This window comes from Phyllostomus discolor, chromosome 11 (assembly GCF_004126475.2).
Source record: "Phyllostomus discolor isolate MPI-MPIP mPhyDis1 chromosome 11, mPhyDis1.pri.v3, whole genome shotgun sequence".
Taxonomy (NCBI): domain Eukaryota; kingdom Metazoa; phylum Chordata; class Mammalia; order Chiroptera; family Phyllostomidae; genus Phyllostomus; species Phyllostomus discolor.
The window spans coordinates 61,883,622-61,903,970 of record NC_040913.2 but is presented as its reverse complement, the minus strand read 5'-3'; the positions used below and the strand labels follow the sequence as shown (position 1 = coordinate 61,903,970).

General features: G+C 37.4%; 1 long non-coding RNA gene across 1 annotated transcript; it reads right to left on the bottom strand.

Annotated features, from left to right (window-relative positions):
• Positions 1-1,462: 1,462 nt before the first annotated feature.
• On the bottom strand, positions 1,463-13,351 carry LOC118497266. Its single transcript, XR_004899788.1, has 3 exons — positions 13,342-13,351; positions 8,361-8,364; positions 1,463-1,574 (listed from the first exon to the last, which is right to left on the bottom strand). It is a non-coding gene; the product is annotated as an uncharacterized LOC118497266 (long non-coding RNA).
• Between the last annotated feature and the right edge of the window lie 6,998 nt (positions 13,352-20,349).

Genomic DNA, 20,349 nt, shown 5'->3' with positions numbered 1-20,349 from the left:
ATTTAGATGCAAATGTATTTACATTTTATATTTCTCTTCTCCAAATAGTGAGAAAATTATCTCATATCTTCCTTAATTTATTTACTGACTTCTGACCAGTAGGAAGGGCCTAAGATTAGTGACACCACAAAAACAGCCAGCACAATTTGCACATAGATCTTTACTCTAGGAGGAGCCAGGGCTTCTGGAAGAAAAGGTTGATTCTGAAACCAGGGCCAAGAGATTACACAATGAGAACCTTGAACAGCTTGTGCCAGAAAGTAAAGAAACACTCTAAAAAATTGTAGGAACATGTCTGAAAGACACAGAAGTTATCTTAAAGAAGCTTCCACTGGCCATATCCAGGATAATTTGGGCATTAAAATAATGATAATAACTGATATATATATATATATATATATATATATATGAATATACATATTCAGAATGCTATTATGTATATATAATACATTGACAGTTTAATGAGAAGTGAGATTTTTATATAGTCTTACCCACCCCCAGTGGCTATCAAATATGAAGGAAAATTTAGAGTAGGTTTTCAGAGCAGAGAGGCCTCACAGACCCTACCTTAATCAAATATTCAACTTAACTTAATCAATAATGCTACAAATTGAAGTTATGTTCCAGCAGGAAGTATGTGATATGAAGAACATAGCATGGCTTCTGAGCTAATCTTACCTCAATTCAATCATGAGGGAACGTCATATGAACCTGAGGAATGTCAGGGAACATCAGGGAACATCAGACCAGACTGAGGAATGTTCTACATAATATATGGTGTGTGATCTTCAAAAGTTTCAAGATCTTAAAAGTTAAGGAAGGACTGGGGAATACTTCCATAGTCAATGAGCTAAATGATCATAAGAACTGAAACTCATGTGTAATTCTGAAATGAAACATTTTGCAAAATAAGAATGTTTTGGGAACAATTGGAAGGAATTTGAATGGGGTCTGAAGACTGAATGGTAATGCAGCATAATAGTATTTTCCTCATTTTGATGACTTCATTGTCATTATATAGAAGAGTATCTTTGTTTATAGGAAACACACACTAAAGGATTAGGGAGTAATGGGCATCTTATTGACAACATATTCTCAAATGGTTCAGGAGATAAAATGTTTCTATGCACCGTATTTGCAACTTTCTAAATAAAAAGATTGCTTCAAGATTAAAAACAAAAATTAAAGAAAAAATGATAGAAGAGACATTCAGTTGTATGGTGTTTTCTCTTTCAGTTCAGCTCAAAGCCTGACAATCTGGAGAATTCGATTTGAGGAGGGGAAGAGGAAACCCAAACACTTCACAGCTTGTAATTTCATGGCCTTTAAAATAAGATTGTATCGTTCTTAAAAAGTATGTTTTGTAATCACCCTTACCCAATGATTTTCAACCTTTGTCTTCTCATGGCACACGTAAACTAATTACTAAAATTCTGCTGCACACACACAAAATATAATCTTCGCCAATCTTATAAAAATAGGTATAATTTTGATACGTTCACACTGGACAGCAATCATTGTATTGGCTGTTGTCATTTTTTATTTGACAATCTAAGGGAAAAGAGGCCAGTGCCCTTGGTATGGCATGTTTTAAAAATTTTCGTGGCTCACCAGTTGAAAATTGCTGCCCTTACTTAATTGTAAGGAACATGTTTGTGCTCTTACAATTATACTGGCCAAAATTTCAGAATCAACTTGAATCACTTTATTTTTTTCAGGATTTCCAATGGGAATTAAGATTACTATATGAAATGAACAATTTAAGAAATCAGTTACTACATTTAGATTTTTTCCTAGGAGTGTTGTCATAAAGTGAGCAGTCTTTTTTATGCCTGAAACTCCACTTTTAGGGGGGAAAAGTTCTTTGGACCAAAGCATTCAGTCTCCAGTATCCATCCTTTTTGATAGGCACTGTTTATTTTCCATTGCCCCACTATCCCAACATCATTCTTCACTCCCTCCTTCCCTATTCTATATCTCGGGAGACTGACCTCTAAACACCCTGGACTCAATAGTCCTCTGGCTTCTTGTAGGTTGGATCTAACCAGAGCATCCTTTATAATGTTAGTTCTTGCAGTGGCTGATCTATTTGTTACCATTTCTATTAAGACACCCTTTCTCCAGGATCCAGAAGAACAGTTTCATACCTTTACCAGAGTGGTAACACCTTCCCACGAGAGTCAGCTCCTTGTAACTTCACCCTTCTTCACTGGCTCTCTTAACCATGCCTCCACTTCTGCAAAGAGCTCCTTTACTAAATTCACTGCAATGAAATCCTTTGAGTGAGCCACCTGTCCCTTTCAGAGCCCTGAAAAAGTCACTATGTGCAAAATAATACTTCAATTATTTTTTCTTAGGATACTGGTTAACAAAATGCGAAGTATGGAAATCAGGAACTGAGAGAATGGGAAAAGGGGAAAGGTTTTCAAGAACATCTGTAAAGGACACATGGACAAAACTTAAGGGGGGTAGGATCAAGGGCTGGAAGTGGGGATGGCTGGGGTGGGGAGAGTGATGGGGGGAATGGAGACAATTGTACTTGAACAATAAAAAAAGTTTTTTTAAAAAAGAAGGAACATTTTCTATATTAGGTGTGATAGGGAGCATGGAGTACAGTCCAGGTGGTTGAGTGCAATACAAGGTCAAGGTGAATTGTCTTTTTGAGGTAGAAGAAGAGAAGGTGAGGGAAAAGCTATATAAAAGCTGAAAAGGAATGTCAGTTTGGCTGTTCCTACAGCATAGGTAGAAATGAGCATGGGAGGCTAGCCAGTAGTTTCGTTTCAGCATCAGCTCGGGTAGTAAACATATTTCATTAACATATGTGTCCACTCACCATATATTGAAACCAGAGAGTTGAAACATCTCTAAGAATGTGTTTGCTGAAAACTGTTCACATTGTGTTGAAAATGCCCTCCAGTTGAGGCAAATCAAGTTAGAGTATGGAACGTAACCTCTGGCCTCCCTCAAAAGTTTTCATAGCCCTCCTCTTTGCAAAAATAAAAGTATTATAGACCAAGAATGGAAAGTTGAAATAGTTTTGTTTCTAAGTTTATTTTAAATTTGTATGTGTAAATGCTAGCCTGTTTGAACTTCCTAGGGATGGATTTGCTGCTTTCAATAATAGTTAACAGCCTGCACTAGTTTCTTTTTTTCTAGCACAGTACTACAAAATTTTTAAAGAAAAAAATGTGAGAGAAACATCATCTGTTGAAGCAACACCCTTTCTGAGTTAGAAATTAAGATGTGGGACAGAATTTTGAAGAGGGATTTCTTATAGAAATGAGCTGGAAAGTCAACCAGCTCCCAGGTATTTTTCTTAAAACATTCTTAGAAAATAGCCCTTAAACTGGGTTCAGGTAGGAAAAAATAGAGACATGCGAGCCAGTACTTATATTTTATAATTTCTATGATACTATGATATTTCAGAATTACTAACCTTCAGCACTAAGATGAATAAACTAAACCTCTTAAATAAATATAATTTTCTTTTTTTTTTTTTTTAAACGACCTTTTTTTTTTTTTTTTAAAGATTTTATTATTTATTTTTAGAGAGGGAAGGGAGGGAGACAGAGAGAGAGAGAGAGAGAGGGAGAGAGAGAAACATCAATGTGCAGTTGCTGGGGGTCATGGCCTGCAATCCAGGCATATACCCTGGCTGGGAATCGAACCTGGGACACTTTGGTTCCCAGCCCGCACTCAATCCACTGAGCTACGCCAGCCAGGGCTTAAATAAATATAATTTTCAAATAAACTTTATCCTGTGCATTATTTGTCTGGACTTAGTGTTTACAAGAATAAAGAAACAGGACTAATTTGATAAATAAAAATAATTTTTGATATAAAATTATTGGGTGACTTGGCTGTAGGCATGTTAGGCTCCTTCACCCTATCTTTTCAGAAGGAAGGAGCTTGATGCTTTTGTAGGTCAGGTGCTTTACCAAGAACCCGGTTTGCTGGTCAAGCAGGGACTGAAGAGTGTGGCAGGATCTGCCTGACACAACGAGGCCTCAGTTCTGAAGTCACCACATAGGAGAGGCTTGGTCATAGTTCACAACAAGGCCCTCAAATGCCCCTGCATCCATTTCCTCATCTGTAAAATGGATTTATAATGTTTCATATGGTTACTGTGAGTACTAAATCAGCAGTGTTTGTGGAGGCACTTTCTAAACCACAAAATGCTTTACTAATTATGTTGCTATTTTTATCATGACATTACATAATGCTCTCTGTATACCTGGTGAGAAAGCTGGGGCCTGGGGTTGGAAACTGACTTGTTAATGATCTCCTGGGAGGTGATTCCAGAATTGGTCTTCATTCCAGGATATGTACTTTCCATTCTGTTGATAGTTTATTTCAAAATCACATTCTTGTATTTCTGAGTAGAGTCAAATACTTTTCCTTTTATTTTTGATGACTATTAGCTGGCTCATTTCTCCTAAGCCTACAACCCATGTTGTGCTTCCCTTTTGCATCCTACAACATGTCTTCCACTAATAGTAAACCCTAAAAAAATTGCTAATCCTCAGAAGCCTATCGTCAGCCACTAAAAACCTAGCACCTTGGGTAGGTTTTGGCCTCGGTCATTGAAAATGGAACTGGCATTGACAGACAGACCCTGCTTCTGGACCTCAGCTCCTGGGCTATCTGGTGGAGCCAGGCCATTCCAGGACTGTCCCCCGATCGTGGAGCTCAGAGGGTGGTGGGCCCTGTGGTGGCCTCAAGGCAGCAGCTGGGACCTGAGGCAGTACTAGCCCTGAACCCCTCCCAGAACAAAGAGGGAAAACTCTATCATAGTCGTGGTGACTGGCCTTGATCTTGCCCATAAGGAATGGGGCTTTTAGGAAATGATGGGTGGCACTGTTCATGAAAGCCCTAAGGGGGGTTTACACCCTTGAACTTGCTGCTTATGCTGTGAATTTCCCAAGGAACTAGCCATAGAATGCACACTGGGGTCATTTTGCAGCCTCTTGATACACAGCTGTTTGTCCCTCTGGTGTCTCTGTACCCCTAAGCATAGTCAGCTTCCCTCCTTCCTGGTGCTCGAATGTTCCTGCATTGGAGTCACCTAATGCAGGACTTACCTCTGTGCCTTGTTGTACCCTAGGGCTGCTGCAGTACACTGTGCAGTTCAGCCACCCCGGGACCCCCCCCCCCCCCAAAAAAAAGGGCAGCTTGATGACTTTGGGTACAATGGGAAGAAACCAGAATAAATGTTGATATTCCTACAAAAGCTTTGCTGTAGCACAAGACAAAAACCTAGACAGCAGGACTGGGCAAAACTAGTTTACACAGTATCTCTAGAAAAACTTCACCCAAAGGCAGAGGTGCTTAGAGGTTTAGTGATACTAGTCATGGTTGTAATGGTCCTAGAGATGGTCTCTCATGTGCAGATCTTAATCTAGTCCACAAAGTGTCATAACATAAGAAAAAAATGTTATAAATACCTGAATAGTTATATAATAATGGAAGTATTTCAAATGTTTAGCAATCTTAAATATTACATGTCACCTAGCATAGTTAATTGGATATAATACACCAAACATGCCTTTATTCAGTGTCCTAGATAATACAAAATAAGTTATAAGCATCACAGTGTGCACAATATAGTATATTAAATATTGCTCATATGCGTTTGTCAATATAAAATAGATTTGCCTGTCTTTTATACCTTCATCTTAGTGATTAATAAGCATTGTGAGGAAAGCAGATCTAAGGACAAAAGCATGTTGAACTTTGGAACTTAATAGTGGCCTCAGATAATTAAATAGCAGATGGAATCCCAACATTGTGATTCTGGTAGTCTCAATATCTTCTGTCCCTTCAACATTTCAATATCACAGTCATGCAAATAAGAGAGTAACCATTAAGTGCATCATGCACATATGAAACTTGTGCCTAGTAATCTTAATGAAAAATTTTAAATTGCTCTGGCCTGGCATGACATATCTTTTCTAAACCTGCAATAATCACATTCTTTTTAAAATACTAACAGACAACCCACTGGAAATAATTAATTGTATATTTTGGCCAATAGTCTATAGTTTCTGAAAATTCCAGGAAATTTGCACTGCATCCTATTATCTAGTCAAATGGAACAAAAAAAAAAAAACCTCTTCATATAATCCATATATTTTTAAAAAAATATAAGGTTTTTCTGAGATTACAAAATGTTTTTAACATATTCAATATAATTCTCACATATATAAAGATTTAAATGTATTTAAATGGTAGGTTTGATTTTAATACTCTCTGCAGCTGACTTGAGTTTTATTATTCCTCCATCAGATTTGCCCTACCATTTACAGTTTGGGACTGTCCTGAGTTGAAGGCACTAAAGTCAAATGAAAGTTACACATTTTTGCCTTTGGCCAATATTACATCATATTTCCCAAAGGCTTATGCCTTTTTTGTTTTTGTAGACTAAAGAAAAAAAAACTCGGGCCCTGGCTGGAGTGGCTCAGTGGACTGAGCTCGGGCTGTGAACCAAAGTGTCGCAGGTTCGAATCCCAGTCAGGGTACATGCCTGGTTTGCAGGCCATGACCCCCAGCAACTGCACATTGATGTTTCTCTCTCTCTTTCTCTCTCCCTTCCCTCTCTAAAAATAAATAAATGAAATCTTTTAAAAAATGTTAAAAAACTATTTAAAAAAGAAAAGAAAAAAACCTCTATTTCTTTCCTATCATTTTTCATGAACTTCATTTGTCATAGATTTGAACTTTTCCTGACATTGTTCTTAGAGGTTCATTTTATGGTCTCCTCCTGTTTCCATTTAATTGTCCATGTATATGTCCCACTTACATAGGATAAACATGCTTTATGGGATTCATTAAAAGTTTAGTCATAGATGAGTAAAATCAAGAGAGCACAACAGAAGTGAAAATTGTTACTTATTGGCACATCTGAAGACCAACACACACAACTTTCCAGAACCCCATTTCCTGATGCATACCACCTTCTTCTTGAGGAGTCGGTCTTCAGGAAAGCTTTCCTGGGAAGTCCCTGGCAGGCCTCCACTCATTGGGGTATGGGAAGCCCCTAGAGTTCCATAAAATACCTCCCCAACATCACCCCTTTTAGCTGTTGGAATGTTTCAAAAACTTCCAGTGTTTCACAGAGGAAGTGATGTGAATTGGCCTTCATTCATTTGTTCATTCATTCAGCAAATGTTTATTGAGTGCTTACTATGTGCAGGGCATTGTTCTAGGTGCTTGAAAGATGTCAGGGAACAAACAACAAAAATCCCTGCCAAGTTGGGGGGTGTTGCAAGATGGCATCAGAGTAGGATATATAATGCACCTCCTCCCAGAACCAAAATGGAAATAAAACTAAAGAGAGGACTATACATCCAAAATAAACTGAAGACTACCCAAAAAAGGGACTTTTAACCAAGAATGGGAATTAAAAAAAACCCACAACAGGTAGGAAGGGTGAAGTCATTAAAGGGACTGGCCTTTTCACAAGAGAGGCGGGCTGAGGTGGCAGAGCAGATGTGGGAGTTTCTCCTTGAAAGGAGAGTGTCAGACCACAAAGAAGAATCCCAAGAACAGAGCACCACTGCCAGGATCAGCAGACCACATAGCATCCAGGGTAAAAGGCCATAGGGTTTGTTTCTCCTAGGAAGGGATGAGACCAGCTGGAAACAAAGCCACTGTTGTTTTGTTTTGTTTTGTTTTTCCTCTCTCTCTTTCTTTCTTAATTCTCAGAGGGGTCAAAGCACAGGTTTGTATTCACAATCATTCACCTTAGGCCCAAGTGAAGGAAGAGCAGTGAAGACTGAAGTTGCACAAGGAGAGTCTGGGGTGGGAGACAAGAGGGATAGATGTGGGGAAGCAGGCATGGGGTTTTACGTGCTGGGATATACCTAGATTCTGCAATAGCCATCTTTCTTGGGAAGACCAGAGCCCTTCCAGGGGAAAAGCAATTACCTTATCTCGTGCTTCCCCAACCTCTGGAATTCTGCTTGCCACACCCTGCATCTTTCTTTTCTTTTTTCTTTTCTTTTCTTCCTTTTTTCTTTTCTTCCTTTTTTCTTTTCTTTTCTTTCCTTTTCTCTTTTCTTTCTTTTCTTTTCTTCTCCTTCTCCTCCTCCTTTTTCTTCAGTTTAATTCTATGTTTTGTCTCTTTTTTTCTTTTTTCTCTTTTCTTCCATCGTACATCTTAAGACCTGCTGAGGAGATGGCAACAAACGTAGACTCAGGGGCTATCAGAGATGGGCTTCAGAATGAAGCCATACACTTTTCTGGGAAACAGACTAGCACTTTCCCCTTATGAAAGAGTCATAGAAACACTGTCCTAGTTTCCAGCAGACCCAAAATCCGGACTCTGGAGACTCCACTCCTTAGCCTACTAGGAGCCTCACCCTGCTGAATAGAGGCAAAATATCCCAGAGACCTGGAGGCAGGGGAACACACCTACCAAATTCCCTGAAGTCCGAAAGGCACCTGCCATGAGAGATCCAGAAGTCCCAGCCCTCCTCTCAACCAGACTCTGCCAGATGCTCTCTCAGAAACATTTAGGTCTTCGACTAGTCTAAAACTGACAGTAGGCTGGCAGGAAGAGACAGGCAGAGGAGGATTCTGTAGTGACTTGGGTTGCTTGTTGACATACCCCTGGACCTTGGGCTGATAAAACCCAGTTTGGCAGAGCAGCTTGACCCAAGCCAGGAACACCCAAGCCCAGAGGAATAAATCACAATCTGTGGATCACTTGCAGCTTCATACAGGCTGCCGAGAACTACATGTGGTCAGCACCTGGCATTGGCTTACAGCAGCCTCAAACATAAGAGCTATATCAAAAGGGAGAACCTAGTAGGAACCCTATTCTCCCAAGTCCACCAGAAGCCTTCTCAGAAATAGTTGGGTCTGTGAATACTCTAAAACTGACAGCAAGCCAGTAGGCAGGGACAGGCAGAGACAGAGGCAGATTCTGTGGTGACCTGGGACATTTGCTGACACATCCCTGGGCCCAGTACTGATAAAACATAGCTTTTCAGACTGGCTGGGCCCATCCTGGACACAGCCAGCCCAGAAGAATCAGCCACAAGTATTCATTGTTTGTACCTTCCACCAGGCTGCAAATGGTTAGAGCTGGATAACACCTGGCATTGCATTACACCAGCCTCAGACTACATTAGAGCCATATACAAAGGGAGAACCAGCAGGTAAGCACTAAACTCTGTTGGGAAGAATTCTTCTCTGTTCTTTTTCACTATTTCCATTATTTTACTTTTTCATAGCCTTTTATTATTTTTCTATTTTTTGCTATATTTTTTCTCTTGCATCTCTTATTTTATTCTTACCATCGATTACCCTATTGTTCCTTGCTTCTTTCCTTTCCTTGTTTTTGTTATTCTTTCTCTCCCTTTCCTGCTTTCTTCTTTCAATTCATTACTCATATTAGTTTTCTCCCCTTTATTCTCCAAAATCAATGCTGTCCTTTGATCTTTTCTTCTTTTTTTGTTTATTTTCCCCTTTCTGTCACACTCTATTTTTCTTTCCACTTTTATTTTTCTCTGATCTTTTGTCATTGAAATTGCTGTTGTTCTTAAGGAGCAGTTTTCTTGTTTTGTTTTCATTTTTTTGTGTTGTTTTGTTTTGTTCTGCCAACACCTGTACAACAGTATACAAGATGTGGTGGGGGTTGAACCTCTCAGTCAGTAGGTCAAAAGGAGACCCCAGCAATGAACAACAACATTCAGTACCCAAATACAACAGGAGAGTTCAGATAACCCACACAAAGGATATTCTTAAAGCATCCAGATCAGGAGATCAAGGAGTCTGCACCATTGGGTCCCACAGGACTCGTACCATATAAGGCTACCTCACACTACAGGGAGTCAAAGCAGATCTATCTAATACATAGAAACAAACAAACAGAGACAGCTAAAATGAGGAGACAAAGAAACAAGTTCCAAATGAAAGTAAAGGAAGAATCCCCAGAAAAAAAAGCTGTATGAAATTGATGCAAGCAAATTATCAAATATAGAATTCAAAGTAATAGTCATAAGGATGCTCAAGGAACTTAATGTGAACTACATCAGCATGAAAAAGGACATAGAAGCTATGCATAAAAACCAGCTGGAAATGAAGAGTGCAATATCTAAAATGAAGAATATACTAGAAGGATTTAAAAACAGACTAAATGAAGCTGAGGATTGAATCACTGATTTGGAAGACAAGGTAGAAAAAAATACCTAATCAGAGCAACAAAATGAAAAAAAGGCTTAAAAATAATGAGGATAGTCTAAGAGAACTTTGGAACAACATGAAATGCAATAATAGTCACATCATAGAGATACCAGAAGGAGAGGAAAGAGAAAGAGGGATAGAAAGCCTGTTTGATCAAGAAGAGAATCACACAGGTTCAGGAAACACAGAGTCCAAGTCAAGATGAACTAAAAGAGGCCTACACCAAGACAAATCACAATTAAAGTAGGAAAAATTAAAGACACATAAAGAATCTTAAAGGCAGCAAGCAAGAAATAATTAGTTATTTACATGGGAGCTCCAATAAAGCTGTCAGCTGATTTCTCTACAGAAACACTACAGGCCAGAAGGAATTGGTATGAAATATAAGTAATGAAAAGGTAGGGCCTGCAACCAAGACTAGCAAGAGTCTCATTTAAAATGGAAGGTGAAATAAACACCTTCTCAAACAAAATAAAAACAGAAAAAGGAGTAGATTTCCACCAAAGCAGCATAGAAAGATATGCTAAAGGGGTGGTTTTAAGAAGAAGAAAACAGAGAAAGGAACCCAGGTATTGATCCAAATGGGGAAAATGGCAATGAATAGGTACCTATCAAGAATAACCCTAAATGTAAATGTATTAAATGTTCTAAACAAAAGACATAGCGTAGCTGAATGGATAGGAAAATATGACCCACATAATGCTGTCTATAAGAGACATTCCCCCAAGAACAAAAGATTTACAGAGGCTGAAAGTGAAAAGATGGAAAAAATATTCCATGAAAATGGAGGTGAAAGGAAAGGTGGGGTAGCAATATGTCTCTCTGACAAAATAGGCTTCAAAACAAAGGCCATAATAAGAGACAAAAAAAGTCACTACGTAATATTTAAGGGGTCAGTCCAACAAGAGGATATAAACCAGTAAACATATATGCACCAAATATAGGAGCACCTAAATATATAAGGAAATTTTTGGAGGACCTTAAGAGACTGATCACAATGCAGTCATTATAGGGGATTTTAACACCCCACTGTCAAAATGGACAGATCTTCCCAACAAAAAACAACAAAGATATAATGGTAGTAAATGACACGCTAGGTCAAAAGGACTTAATTGATATTTATAGATCATTTCAACCCAAGAAGCAATATACACCTTCTTCTCAAATCCACACAGAACATTCTCAAAGAGAGATGAGATTATTTTGTGCCCCTCTCAAAGAAAGGGACACAAAATAATCCTTAACAAATTCAAGAAAATTGAAGTTGTACCAAGCATTTTTTGTATCACAATGGCTTAGAACTAGATATTAACCTCCAGAAAAAAAGCTCAAAAGCATTTAAAAATGGAGGCTACATGGCATGTTATTAAATAATGAATGGATGCCCTGGCTGGCACAGCTCAGTGGATTGAGCAAGGGCTGGGAACCAAAGTATCACAGGTTCTATTCCCAGTCAGGGCACATGCCTGGGTTGCAGGCCACAGCCCCCAGCAACCGCACATTGATGTTTATCTCTCTCTCTCTTTCTCCCTCCCTTCCCTCTCTAAAAATAAATAAATAAAATCTTAAAAAATAATGAATGGGTTAACAATGAGATCATGGAGGAAATAAAAAAGTACTTGTAAACAAATGAAAATGAACACACAACAACTCAAAATCTATGGGACATAGGAAAAGCAATACTGAGAGGAAGTTGATAGCATTACAGGCCTACATAAAGAATACAGAAAATTCTCAAATAAACAACCTAATCCTGCAACTAAAAGAACTAGAAAAAGAATAAAAAACAAAGCCCAGAGCAAGTAGAAGAAAGAAAATAATCAAGACCAGACCAAAACTATATGGACCAATACTGTAAAAATTGCAAAATATTGATGAATTCAGGAGCTGGTTCTTTGAAGAGATAAACAAAATTGACAAATATTCTATATGACTCATGAAGAAAAAAGAATGAGGATACAAATAAATAAAATCAGAAACAAAAGTGGAGAAGTAATAACAGATACTGCACATATAAAAAGGATTGTAAAAAGTTACTATAAACAACTATATGCCAAGAAATTAGACAACCCGGGCAAATGAATACATTTCTAGAAACATGTAATTTTCCAAAACTGAATCAGGAAGAAGCAGAGAACTAGAATATACCAATAACAACTAGTGAAATTGAAGCAGTAATCAAAAAACTCCAGGCACACAAAAATCCTGGACCAGAAGGCTACATAGGTGATTTTTACCCATCGTTAAAAGAAGAATTAACACCGATACATCTTAAACTATTCCAAAAATATAAAAAAAGGAATACTTCCAAACTCTTTTTATGAGTCCAGTGTTATCCTAATCCCAAAAGCAGGTAAAGATACAACAGAGAAAAAAATACAGGCCAATATCTCTGATGAACATAGATGCTAAATTCCTGAACAAAATATTAGCAAACCAGGACCAGCAATACATTAAAAAATCATAGACCATGATGAAGTGCAATTTATTCCAGGGATGCAAGGATGGTATCAAATTTGCAAATCAATAAACATGGTACATCACAATCAAAATGAAAGACAAAAATCACATTATCATATCAATAAATGCAGAAAAGGCACTTGATAAAATATAGCACCCATTTAGGATAAAAACCCTCACCAACGTAGGAATAGAGGAAGAAAACCTCAACATAATAAAGGCCATATGTGAAAAACTTACTGCCAATGTCATACTCAATGGACAAAAACTAAAAGCCTTTCCATTAAGATCAGGAACAAGAACAGGGGTATCTGCTTTCACCACTCTTTTTCAACGTAGTGCTGGAAGTCCTAGCCATGGTGATCAGGCAAGAAGAAGAAATAAGAGGTATCCAAATTGGAAAAGAAGAAGTAAAGTTGTCATTATTTGCCAATAATATGATGTTGCACAGAGAAAACCCAATAGACTCCACCAAAAAGCTACTCAACCTAATAAATGAATTTGGCAAAGTAGCAGGATATAAAGTCAATATTCAGATCTCAATGGCATTGTTATATATCAATAATGAACTATCACAAAGAGAAATTAAGGAAATGATCCTGTTTGCTATTGCAACAACAACAAAAAAATAAAGTGCCGAAGAATATATTTAACCAAGGAGATAAAAGAGCTATACTTGGAAAATTTTAGGACACTAAGGAAGGAAATTGAGGAAGATACAAATAAGTGGAAGCATATATCTTGTTAATGGATTGGAAGTATTAATATCATTAAAATGGCCACAGTACCCAAAGCAACCTTTAGACTCAATGCAACTGCTATTAAGACACTGAAATAGAGGACAGGCTGACAGTGACCAGAGGGGAGAGCAGAGGGAATTTCAGAGGGGAATGGGAAAGGTTTACAGGAACAAATATAAAGGATACATGGACAAAAACTAGGGGGGAGGGGCTGGAAATGGGAAGGAGGTGGGGAGGGATGGGTGGGTGGGTTGAAATGGGAGTAAAGGACAGAAAAATGTACTTGAACAATGATTAAAATAAAATTTAAAAAGACATAATGGTACACTTCACAGATCTAGAACAAATATTTTAAAAATGTATATGGATTCAAAAAAGACCCCCATAGCCTCAGCATCTTGAGAAGAAGAACAGATTTGGAGGGATCAAATACCTGTTATTAAACTGTACTTCAAGGTACTGTAATCAAAACAGTCTAGTACTGGTGCAAGAACAGACACAGATCAATGGAACACAATAGAGATTCCAGAAATAAATCCATGCCTTTATGGTCAATTAATATTTGACAAAGGAGGAAAGAGTATATAATACAGTATGCACAGTCTCTTCAATAAATGGTGTTTGGAGTACTAGACTGGTGCATGCAGAAAAAAATAAAATAAAGCTAGACCGCCATCTTCATACACCAGAATAAGCTCAAAATGGATAAAAGACTTAAGTATAAATTGAGATACCATAGGAATACTAGTGAAGAACATAGATAGTAAAATTTCAGATATCTCATGTAGCAATATTTTTACAAATATATCTTCTAGGGTAAAGGAATAAAAAAATAAACAAATGGGACTACATCAAATTGAAAAATTCCTTCATGGCTAAAGAAACCATCATCAAAATGAAAAGGTATGGGAGAACATATTTGTCAACAATACATCAATCAAGGATTTAATCTCCAAAATATATAAATAATTTATACCACTCAACACCAAGAACAAATAACCCAGGTAACAAATGGGCAAAGGACCTGAGTAGACACTTCTCCAAGGAAGACATATGAAAAGATGCTCAACAACACTAGCCATCAGAGAGATGCAAAGTAAAACCACAATGAGATATGACCTCACACCTCTCAGACTGGCCATCATTAATAAATCAACAAACAATGAGTGCTGACAAGGATGTGAAGAAAAGGAAACCTCAGTGCCCTCTTGGTGGGAATGTAGACTAGTGCAACCACTGTGGAAAACAGTATGGAATTTCCTCAAAAAACTAAAAATGAAACTGTTTTTTGACCCAATGATTCCACTGTTGGGCGTATACCCTAAGAATCCTGGAACACCAAATGAAAAGAATTTATGCACCCCTATGTTCATAGCAGCAGTATTTATGATAGCCAAGACTTGGATACAGCCTACATGCCCATCAGTAGATGAGTGGATTGAAAAAAAAAAGACCTGTGGTACATACAAAATGGAATACTACATATCATAAAGAAAGAAGAAATTCCTACCTTTAGAGACAGCATAGATAGAACTGGAGATCATTATGCTAAGTGAAATAAGCCAATAGGTGAAATAAAAATACCACATGATCTCACTTAGAAAGGAATCCAATGAACAAAATAGGACCAGAGGCATAGAATCGTTGAACAGACTGACAGCTATAAGTGGAGGAGGAGGTGGGAACTGATAGCAAGAAGGTGAAGGAATTAGTAAAAGAACATATATGAAGGACAATTGTGAGGGGACTGATTATGGAAGTAGAGGGTGAACTGGGTGGAGAGGAGCAAAATGAGAAAAAGTGGACAACTGTAATGACATGAACAATACGATAAAATAATAAATAAATAAACTCTGCCCTCTTGCAGCTTGACATTACAGACATTGTCACTTATCTTGAAGGATGAAATCACAGAGAAAAGAAACTTCAGACAGAAGCAATAGAACATGCTAAAGGTGAGTCAGGGAACAGCTGGGTAGGTTGCAGGAAATAGCAGATTCTTCAAAAATGCTGGAACATAGTGACATGGTGGGAAGTACCTCAGAGTCTGCAGAGATGAGGACAGGTCCTGTCAAGAAGGCTCTGGTATGTCTGAGTCTGCCAGTGTTTCTACATATAATAATCAAATATTTGTTGAAATGAGGTAAAAAATCTATGATGTGCAGTTTAAATTGTATTTGGGGCAATGCAGTAGTAGTTTTTATAAAAATTAGGAGTATTGGGAAATTTGGTAGTTTTTTGGTAAGTAAGTAAATGAAGAGAAATGATAAGGATAAGAATCAGTGCCCCAACACTGCTCCAGAAATCCCCTGAAGGGACTCCAAGGGAACAATCACTCACTGGAACACATGAGAACACTGACCCAGCGCCCCCCAGCCCCGTTGTTGTGGAGTGGACAAGCCTTTGCATGGACAATGGAAATGAAAAGTGGGAGCACAATAAAAGATATTTGGGTAATAAAAATGAATTGGATGTGCTGAGTGCTTGGATTTCTTTGTTTATAACTAGTGATAGAAGTACTGAAAATTACTTATAGTTTTTCTTTAAATTTTATTTGAGTGACTGTAGTATCCATTCTTAGGTTAACATTAGCAAACCACAAGATACAGATAACAATTCTTTAAAAATTAAAAAAGCATTTTTCACTTGTTATTTACTGAAAGCCTAATAAACACAAAGTTTGTTGCTCTATCCATATATGTCACTAGAATCCATTGCACATTTCATTTCCTTCATGAAAATTCTTAATCTACCATGATATGCCCCTGGCTGCTCCCACTGTCCTTTCCACATCTAGACATCTGCTGCATTCAAACATGCTACTTAATACTTGACCATATATTGCTTTCTAATTATTTTGTTTCTTGCTATCGTAATGCACCTGACACTTATAATTTTGAAGAGGGAAAACTCCTCTCCAAAGTTTGGAGGTGTTTAAATATAAGAGGGGGTAATAGAATGAAATTAATGAAATAAATTTCATCATTTAAGTTTTACCAAAGTAAAGACTCTCTCCTAAGAAAAATCTTTAATGTTTCATATTTAGTATTTTCAGCCAAGTGATTTTTTGAAATGTCTGTATATAAAAATTGATGTGTTAGAAAAGATAGTAAATGTCTTGCCATCTTAGCATTAGAATGATTAAAAGTCATCATTCTGTTTTTTTGGGGGGGCATTTAATTTTTTCATTTCAAAAGTTTATTGCAAGTTCATAAGATTTCATGTTTCTCAGTTTCTATTTCCAATGTGTGGATGTTATTTCTATATTTGTAAAAAATGTGTCTGCATTTTGCACATTTCTAAGATGATCTGCAGGTGTGAAGTTTCTGTTCAGATTTTTAAGTAACTTGTTTTTTAATCTTATCTTTACATTAAAAATTCTAATGTACTGGGAACTGATATATTATTCAAAAGCCATGTTTGATTTTTAATGGCTCATTTTTATGAAAAGTAAATTAAAATTGTTTATAAAAAAGCCTTGCAAATAAAAATTCATTGCTGTTCTTTATCTCATGTTTTGGGACCTTTAACAAGATGAAGAGACTATAAACCAGGTGTCACAATAAATTTGGTTAGAAAGAAAAGAGGACTGTTTATTTTCCAGCCACTACTGAGAGTTCTTGGAAGAATAATCTTGGAGCAGGCAGAGGTAATATTTGCTCTAAACTGACTCTACACTTGAACTCTGTGCAGTGTTACTCCAGATTTAGGTTTCATTAATAGAGGTTGGACAAAAGATCATGTGACTGCAACATCCATCATGCCAGAGTCAGTGCAGCTGACCTCCTCTTAAGCAAGGTCTTCCTTCCTCACTACTCACTGCCTGTTCTCTCCCAAAACTGAGGTACAATGAACACACATAGATAAAAACAATTTGGTCAAGAATATTTAAGTAACTCTGCAACTCCATTAAACTAAGTTCAAGGCAGAGTTATACACAAATTTTGATTTCATGCCCAGAATCACTCAGTTAACTGCTTTATCAGTCCAGTGCAGTTGGACTGATAAAGCAGAGGCAGAAATCAAGACAGCAGGAAAGAAACTGGGAGTTAGATAATACAACTCAGTTTAGACACAGTCATGTTGACTTATGGTATTGACCTTTCTGATCTCTGCTTCCTTATCCTGAAAACTGGCCAGCCACTACTTTGAGGAAAGAAGTCAAGACCAAAAATCATTGGCAAATGTTCATGATCTATTTATAAGCAATGAAAAAGGACACTTCATGGACTTCATATTTAATGAGACTTCTTTGTGTTTTTGGCAATTCTTTTGTTTGATGGTGAACTCCTTGAGAACTTATCTCCTAAGGCTCAGTTTGTAATCATCCATAAAACCAGAATTTTTGCTTCACGTGTAAAATAGTAAAATCATAGAACCTCACAAGGATGCCAAAACTGTCAATCACCACTATATTCTTGAAATTTTACTACATTCCTGTCTAATGATAATTGTGCTGGTTAATTTTACATGTCAACTTGGCAAGGCTGAGATACAAGGTTTTTGGTTAAACATTAGTCTGTTACTGTTACTATGAACATGTTATTGTAAAGGCATTTTTTATTCTTTTAAATTTATTTATTTTTAGATAGAGGGAAAGGGAGGGAAAAGGAGGGGGAGAGAAACATTTATATGAGAGTGAAACATCAATTGGATTGCCTTGTGCACACATGCCAACCTGGGACAGAACCCACAACCCAGGCATGTGCCCTGACTGGTAATTCAACATTCAGCCCCTTGCTTTGCAGGACAATGTCCAACCAAGTGGGTCATGCCACTAACGGTATTTTTTAGATGAGATTAACATTTAAATCAGTGGACTTTTGAGTAAAGCAGATTACTCTCTGTAATGTAATCAGTTGAAGGTCTGAAAAGACAGATCCCTAAGGATGAGGGAATTCTACCTCCAGTTTTCATCAGATTCTAACTGCAACATCAGCTCTTTTCTGGGTCTCCAGTCTTTCTACTCCATAGATTTTGGTTTTGCCAGCCCCCATAATTGCATAAGTCAATTCCTTAAAATCGCATGTCAGTCACTTAAATTTTCCCCTTCTCTCACTCTCTAGATATGTATATGTAAATCTCTATACCTATGCAGATCTATGTCTCTATGTCTACATCTCTATCTCTATACATATTCATGTCTATGTATACATAGATGAGAGGTTATTAAGAGAGAGCATATATAAAGGGATGGGAAAAAGTAGGTTTACAGTTGCATTATGACATTCTTCAAGTTAATAAAGCTATTATAGTTATCATAACCTGCATGTCTTTCCCATTCAAACAACTGTAAACATATTTTGCCCACCCCGGTATATATGCTCTCTAATTATTGGCTCTGTTTCTCTGGAAAACCCTGCCTAATATAACTATCTGACTATTTCTCAAATATTTTCAAGTGATCAGGGGTGTTTTGACATTGGCCTCTACAACAGTACAATTTTAGGATGGATTCCTACCTCAAAAACTTATTGTGATTTTGAGCAAGTTACTTAGACCTTTCTGAGCCTATATCCATACCTATGAAACAAGTATAATAGCAACTACCTAGATAACATGTGTTGAAAATTCTAGATGATATGTACAGAATACCTACAACATAGCTAGATCTAAGTAAGTGGTTGTCACAATTTTTTTTGATAAACTAAATGTGAATAATGTAACTATTAGCAGTACCAGTAGCTAATAGTACAGCTATTCTCAACTTCTCAAACAAACTCATCTTTCTCGGCTAGAAATTGACTGTGTACTCCATATTTTAGGATTACCTTTTGTTGCAATGTTGTCATGCAGGTTACAAAGAGATTTCTCTAAAATTGAGTTATTTTTGTTTTCTCTGAAGCAGTAATGGGAGACTGCTCAGCAACATTTGTTGATGGTTAGTTGGAGCAATAGCCAGTTAGTACAACCACAACTGCTTGACCAAGAAATTGAGAGATAATGGTGTGAAATGCTAGTAAGCCAATGGAACTTGACTTAAAAACTAATAATGGAGGAATTCAAAGGAGAGTCTTTCTAAAGATAGGTTCATCACCATTAATCAATTCTTAAATGATTCAGATTTTATTTCTTTTCTTTTTTTTATTTTTTATTTTAATCATTGTTCAAATACAGTTTTCTCCTTTTTACTCCCAATCCATTCCCCCCTCCCACCCCTCCCCACTTCCCTCCCATTACCCCTTAGTTTATGACCTTAGTTTATGACCATGTTTCCTTTAAGTTTGTTCCTGTGAACCCTTCCCACTGTCCCCTTAAATTACCTATACTCTCTTCTGTGGGCACTGTCAGCCTGGCCTCTATTTCAATGTCTTTGGTTATATTTTGCTTGTTTCTTTGTTTTCTTATTTAGGTTCCTGTTAAAGGTGAGATCATGTGGTATTTGTCTTTCACTGCCTGGCTTCTTTCGCTTAGCATAATGTTTTCCAGCTGCATCCACACTATTGCAAAGGGTAGGAGCTCCTTCTTTCTTTCTGCTGCATAGAATTCCATTGTGTAAATGTACCATAGTTTTTTGATCCATTCATTTACTGATGGGCATCTTGGTTGCTTCCAGCATCTAGCCATTGTAAATTGTGCTGCTATGAACATTGGGATGCATAGGTTCTTTTGAATTGGTGTTTTAGTGTTCTTAGGATAGAGTCCCAGCAGTGGAATTGCAGGATCAAAAGGCAGATCCATTTTTAGTTTTCTGAGGAAGTTCCATACTGCTTTCCATAGTGGTTGTACCAGTCTGCAGTCCCACCAGCAGTGCACTAGGATCCCCTTTTCTCCACAACCTCTCCAACACTTGTTGTTTGTTGCTTTGTTTATGATGGCCATTCTGTCTGGTGTGAAGTGGTCTCATTGTGGTTTCAGTTTGCATCTCTCTGATAGCTAGCAATATTGAACATTGTTTCATGTGTCTTTGGATTTTCTGTATGTCCTCCTTGGAGAAGTGTCTGTTCAAGTCCTTTGCCCA